The sequence below is a fragment of the Arachis ipaensis genome, chromosome B06 (assembly GCF_000816755.2).
Source record: "Arachis ipaensis cultivar K30076 chromosome B06, Araip1.1, whole genome shotgun sequence".
Lineage (NCBI taxonomy): Eukaryota > Viridiplantae > Streptophyta > Magnoliopsida > Fabales > Fabaceae > Arachis > Arachis ipaensis.
Genome location: NC_029790.2, coordinates 20,018,394 through 20,025,713, shown reverse-complemented (window position 1 = coordinate 20,025,713; position 7,320 = coordinate 20,018,394).

The following is a 7,320-nucleotide window of genomic DNA, read 5'->3' as shown; positions in this document are numbered from 1 at the left end:
GAACAAATAGAGTCAGCACTTACTTGGATGAAACCAACGCAATACGGTAAGGAACTCCTCCCTCAGGGGGGGTGCAAATTTCAAAACCATTGCCTTGCGACGGCAAGAATCTAAACCTAATTATGAACATCACCCATACTATCCAGAATAACCATCCGGGTACTAAGGATAATAAACATATCATCCGTTCACCAAAAATCGAACTCTTGACCTTTTGGATCTAGAGCTCTAATACCATGTCATGATACCACTCATCCTAAAAGCTTCAGCTGATAGGAAAAGATAACACTAATGGTTATATCTCTAATACTGAATCGGACATCCCTAAATCTCCATTGTACACATTGTACAAATATTCCATTGGCTCCCTATACTTTCTCTTTGATCAATCTAATTTTTCCTTTTACTTCTTTATTTGTTTTATTAATTTTTTATTTAATTTTCTTTTTATTTGTTAAATTCATCTACTAAATTAACACTCACTTAATAATTTACCATGTTTCATTAAGAGATTTACCCTACCTTTAACCTGGTTAAAATCCTGGTCGGTTCCTATTATACCTTCCATATGTCTTGTTTCCATTGGTCTCCACCATATAAGGTCAATTTCTATTATACCTTCCATGCCTTACTTCCATTGGTCTCCACCATATAGCCACTACAGAAGTTACCATATATATATATATATTCAAATTTAGACCTTCAAAATTAAAAATTTAACCTCAAAATATATAATAAATTAAAATAGTCACTACAAGAAAACGTTGAGTAACGATAAATTTACTGTCGAAAAAACGAATAAAATTTGACGGTACACAATTTATCGTCAAATTTTGCGTCGAAATTTATCCGACGGAACAAACCTCGTCGGTAACAAATTACCATCGGATTTATGTATCTGACAGTAATTTGGGTCAGATTTTGCGGCGAAATATGCATATCAAAAAAAGAAAATCTGTTGCAACTTACCGTCAGAAAATTTTCAATGGTAACATTGGCGCCAAAGCATACGGCTTCGCGCGCCCTTAATCCGACGATAAAAGCCAACGGAAATATTTTTTCTAAGTTTTTTTGGAAAATTACCTGGGCTGTTACCGTCGGTATATTTCGACAGTAGATTTTTCTTTTTAAATAATTTTTTCTGTCCATCTATAATGTACCCCGATAATTAATAATTGAAACAATGCTTTAAACTTGATGTGAAATATCAAATATACAAATTAAAAATACGGAATAATGGTATTTGGAATATCTGAAACAATGCTAATTATATTACATTCTTCTCAAAGTTTGGTATAGAAATACATAAGATAGAACTATATTTACATTAACCCTATTCAGATTCATCGTCGTCTTCCTCTAGTTCACCATCCACCTCTTTTAAAGTAGTTTCCTGATCATTGAACTCGTCTTCCTCTTCTTCGTCGCCATCGACCCCATCTTCTTCTTGAAGATCATCATCCTCTGGTGGTTGTGCGTCATCATCTATTTAAAGGTCAATGATATCATCATCCATAACAGGCAACCTAAAGGTGATTGGATCACCGGTATCAACCACCATTTTTGAAGGAGTTAGGTCATCAATCTGGCAAGCTTCTTGATCTCTGTCTCATCAGACTCGATGTGGCCTCTTTGCTTAGTCTTAACCACAATCATCCAACTAGACTTGCATGAACCTGAATAAGGCAAATAGTATATCTGTCGTACATTTTAAGGTAGAATAAAAGGATTTTAGTGCTTATATTTTCTTGTTATATTACCTTCAGTGATATTGTAGTCCTTGTGCTTTCGTGTTCTCTTGTTGTTACTATTCCAGGTCATGTGAGGGGCCGAACTCATCGATGTATACAATTGTTTCAACCTAGGGATTAAGGGTAAGTAGTGCATCTGTTTCATTGGAACTCTCTTTAACTGTTGTTTACCAATCTGTTCTCTCTTGACAAAATCTACATTCAGTTAGGTCTACATCCCTCTTGTAGTACAACATACAACAATTTAAACAACAATCAATTTTTAGACCCAATTTCGAAACTAACTTCTTTGCTTCGTACGGGCTCTTGGGGATGCTAGTGGTCCTGACAGGTACCAGTTTGTTGCAAAGGGTGGCCCACTTATCAAAAGACTCTTGGGTATGATTTGACTCTGACTCAATACTCATCATTCTAGCACATGCAAAAAACTTCGAATAAACGCACCCCTCGAACAAATGTGTCGTGGCAGATTCTAACAGATGATAAAATCTCTTTACCTCTGGGTTAGGCTCTTGTTCAACCTCTTCCATTTCTGTAACACCTATTGCATCAAACACCATCTCATTGTATCTCTCTTGGTTACACTCCCAATTCATTTCTTCCATGTTTAGTTCTCTCACCACCCGAACCCTCATTGATCGACCATCGGACCTATTTAAATTCGAGGGAGACCGGTTAATTTCCTACTCGTCCACTTCTTCATGTTCTGTCCACATCTAATACCCATCCTTGAACCCATTACGGTAGAGGTGGAGCGTTATATCGAAGGTCCTAACCACTTAGTCAGCCGACACCTATAACACAAACATCTGGATACCCCTTCAGACCTAAACGGTTCCATGTTGAAGACATGCGCAACAAATGCGTCCCCCTCAGAGAATTCAAGTTTTAAACCCCCTCCACTATTATCCCTATCTACATCCATAGACAATGACTTGAAATCATATTGCAACACACACTCTAGAATTAAACCAACAACACAACTTATTAAAAGTTTTAGAAAATTTGGTAGAGTGTACCTTATAATTAGAATCTCTCGCCAAAAAGAGACCAGTAGTTTTATCCATTCTTTTTAGTTAAAGAAACCGATGGTGATTGAGTCGATGTTAAAGATACAAAAGTTCCAATTACAGAGTTCCATTTTGGGATTATTGCATCTTCAATCTGTTATTGTGTGTTATCTTGTTTAGGAAACATTTCAGTTATTGATTGAAATGCTTGCTTAGCGGGCCGTAGTTGCTAGCATGAGTTCCTTGGGAAAGTATCTCGTGATTCTTGGGGGTGTCACACCTTCTTGTAGGAATATCTGGGTAGACTATTTCCTGTGCAAGCAAATACAAAATTCAAACAGAAATATTGTTGTATTTATAAGGCTAACGTAGAAAGATAAAATTCAAATACAAAAATAGTTTGCACTGCAGAAGTGGCCATTTGCTAGTCTTTCAAAAATTGCAAGTCAAGTTTGAGATGGACCTGCTTCTCAATAAAAATAATACCAAGAAAGAGCCGTATTTTGATTAACTGTTTTTCCTTTTTTTTTTCTCCACCAAAACAGAATTATTACCTAATTTTTACACGACTAATATGTAGTGAGCAATAGTAATGATATATAATGTACAAGAGTTAAGCATTATTTCTCCCCATCTCTAACCTATTTGTATTATAACTCATGAATTAAAAAATGTAAATAGAAGGAGAAAACAAAACAATTGCACTATATTCTTCCATAAATTAGAATACATTTACCTTCTTCAACATGAACTGGAATAGGGTGGATCTACAAAAAAGTTAAATTGTGGTATGTAATTAAAATTTTAAAAGTTAATTACTACATTAAAGTTTTTTTGGTTGTTACCTTGTTGGGAAAGCTGATGCAGTCAAACAGCCTTGTTCCTTCAAAGAATCTTGTCCATCCCATAACTAACCTATAGAAGAATCAAATTTTGTCTGTCTTATCAGTTAAACATATTCGAACTCGGCATAATTATATAAAGAACGAGATATAAAAAAGCATCATCTTTGAGAAATTTAATTAATAATTGCTAATGTGTGTATTTGGCTGTAGTTTTATCATATGTGTGCATATAGTATTATCCTAACTATGAATGATTCAAAATGCTTATGTATACATATATATTAGTAGTTTACTACTAAAGCACAGTAGCACTTTATTTTATATCCTAATTGATTATTTTGGCAGCTAAGTACTATTTTACATTGTTATTATTTTAATTATTTCGATGATGTATATATTACTAAAATTTAAATGCAATATGTGTTGCTAATCTTATAAATTTTTATGTTGTTTTAGATGTCAGGTTATTAAAAAAAAATACTTGTTAATTAATGTGCGAAAATCTGTTAATAAGAAGGTGATTAGTGCACACAAAACTAAGCTTTCACACCCTAAACCTACAAAATCACGAGCTCCAGTTCCTTCACATGTATCTAAAAAGCCTTCAGCATTACCACCCTCTTCTTCGCAGCCACCACAAAAATTCAAGAAAATGTTATCATTTCATGCCGATTATACACCATCACCATCACTATCACCAGTTGAATCACAATGTTGTTCACCTATCCAACCTCAATCATTTGATAATGATCCTAATATTGAACAAAATTTATATCATGCTCACTCATCATATAAAAATCATCAAGATAAATCTCTTAATCAAGAAGGCAAACCTGTCACTCAAGAAGGGCTCTTGAAAATAGTGCATTTTGGAGATGAGTAAGTACAACCATCACCTTTGTGTTTTAATGTTCTCTCTATATTATTTTTATTGTGAATGGATGTGTAATTACTTATTATTTGACCTGTTTATAGGTTTAATCCATGTATTACTGTTCGTTATGTAACAACTGCCATTAAAAGCAAATATTCAGAATGCTACCCTACATGGAGACATGCCAGTGATCAAATGTGAGATTTGTAGTTTACTAAATTTAAGGTAAGTATTTATTATCATTTTTTTGCATATTTTGATATTATACATAGTGGGTAATTCATTGTATATGTATATTTTCTTTTAGAGAAATATTGTATGTGGGATCCTCAACACAATGCAAGAGTTTGTCAAATTTTTTAGATTAAAGAGAGTGCTCGAGTAAAAGGGTTGATGAGTCAAGAGAGAGTCAAGTATTCAAAAGACTCTGACTATATACCAAAATATATTCTTGCACCAGTTTGGCATCAACTATTGCATTATTGGGCTACAGATTCACATTTTAAGAACTGGGCAACAGCAAATACTATGAATCGAGCATCAAATCCTGGAGATTTCATGCACACTAGTAGTTCCATATCTATGGGTGAACATGCACGAAGAATGGTAAGATAAAAATAGTTTAAAATTTTAGTCTTGTTCTTATTATGAGCAATGTTTTCTTATTCTTTTTTTTCTTTCCTATGGATTAAAACTATAATATTATAGGAGAAAGCTACGGGAGTAAAACCTTCTCTATAGGAGGTTTATACTAAATGCCACATCAAAAACGACAAGAGTTGGATTGATGAAAGATCTCAAAAAGTCAATGTATGTGATGCTAGTTTGTTCTTCTTTTGTCTTTTTCAAAAATAATTTTCACTATATGTTAGTATTTGTTCATGGCATATTTAGTTGCGATTAAAATGAATTAGTTTTGTAGGGTGAATTCAAAAAGCGAAAGACAGAACTTTCTCAAGTAGCTTTATCCTTAGATAATAAGGGACATGTTGAGGCATCTAAGGAAGACCTAGATATGCCAGATGATTACCCTATTTGGAATGAAGTTGTAACAAAAGGAAAAAAGAAAGCTGCTTTTTGTTTAGATTCTTTTGGTTTAGATCTCTCTTCAAAGTTGGGTTCCAGAGATTGCCCAGAGACATCCAAAGACGATATAAATATTGAGCAAGAACTTCACATATGGAAAGAAAAGGCAAAGGAGCAAGAAATTATCAATAAAGAGCAAAAGGTTAAGTTGAATGATATTGAGCACAAGTTAAAAGATCAAGGACGTCAACTAAAAGCTCAATAGAAAAGAATTAGTTCTACTAAAAAGACACTTGATACTTTATATAAAAGTTGAATCTCCCAATTTCTTCAACCTTGTCTGTTCCTACAGAAAATGAGCTCGGTACAGGCTCTAGTAATAATGAGGATGATAACATGAGTAATTGATGTCTAGAGTATATATTTTTTCTGATTTAGATTAATAAATTTTTAGGTGAATTAGTTAGTACATTTTATTTTATTCATGATTTGTGTCCTTAAAAAGAGAAAAGGGAAAAGACGAACGTCGCTGAATGAGGGTGAAAAAAGAGATTTTTTGTTCGAATCTAGAGGGTAGAGGTAGTCTGAGGTGCGAGAGTGGAGGCTGGAGCAGTGGCTGTCGTAGCGTTGAGTGCGAAGCACGAGCGGTGACCACAGAAGGCAGAGAATGCAGAAGGAGGGAGCACGCAGAAGGAGGGAGACGGAGATCCAAAACTGACGCTGAAACCAAAAGGGAATGCTGAAAAAATGTTGGGTTTTTGGAAGGTAACCTAGCTAGTTATGATACATACGAGCGAGAAAGCATTCAAAAACTAAAATATTTGGAACTAAAAAGGCGGTTTTGAATAAATTTTTTATTTTTGGCGCAAATTAAATAAGTGACTTTGAAACAACTGCATATAACAAATTTTAAAATTAAAATTATATTTAATTTTTACTAACAAATTAAAAAAAGATAAGATTGCAACAAAAATATATCCAATAAATTATGGAATATTGATATCTAAATGATAGATATTTAAAAAGAATTATATCTAATATTAATTTTAAAATTTTTAAATTAAATTATGTTCTTAAATCTTTGTTATATAATAATCTTAAAAGATAAATATTTAGTAAAATCAATATTTGAAATTAAAAATTCCTTTTATATTAATAGATAAGATAGATAAGATAAGATAACTGTATCGAATTATATAAAGGGGAGCCAGAGGCCCCTCAGTTACATTCCTTATTCCACACACATATATTTCATAAATCCATTCTAACTTGAGCGTCGGAGTGTTCTTGCTAAGTACTAACCCAATCGCTCCAGTAAAAAAACTAACAACTGTTTCGACTCATAAGTCTCCAATCCATCTCATAAGCCATACCAGAGACTTCTAGATAAGTAAAATTTTTTTTGAGCTACTGTATCTATATATAGTGTGCTAAAAGAGTCAATTGAAAAAAATTCTTCATAGATAAATTCTTTTTTAATAACTATCATTATGTGATTTTTTTTGTGACTTATCATTATGTGGTTTAATGTTCATTACTATAATTTTCATTATTAAAAATTTTAATATTACTTTAAGGGTAGTTCTTTATTTAATTTATCTTATTTAGTTATCAAAACCGAACCGGTAATCGAACTAGTCAGATTACTGGATCACTGGGTCATTAGTTCAACTGATGGATCACTGGTTGAACCGATTGACTCAGTCCTATATAAATATAAAATAAAAAATAGTCAAAATTTTAAAATTAAAATTTAAAATATATATTTTCACTAATATTTTAAGAATATCTAGCTATTCTATATTAATTGGAAC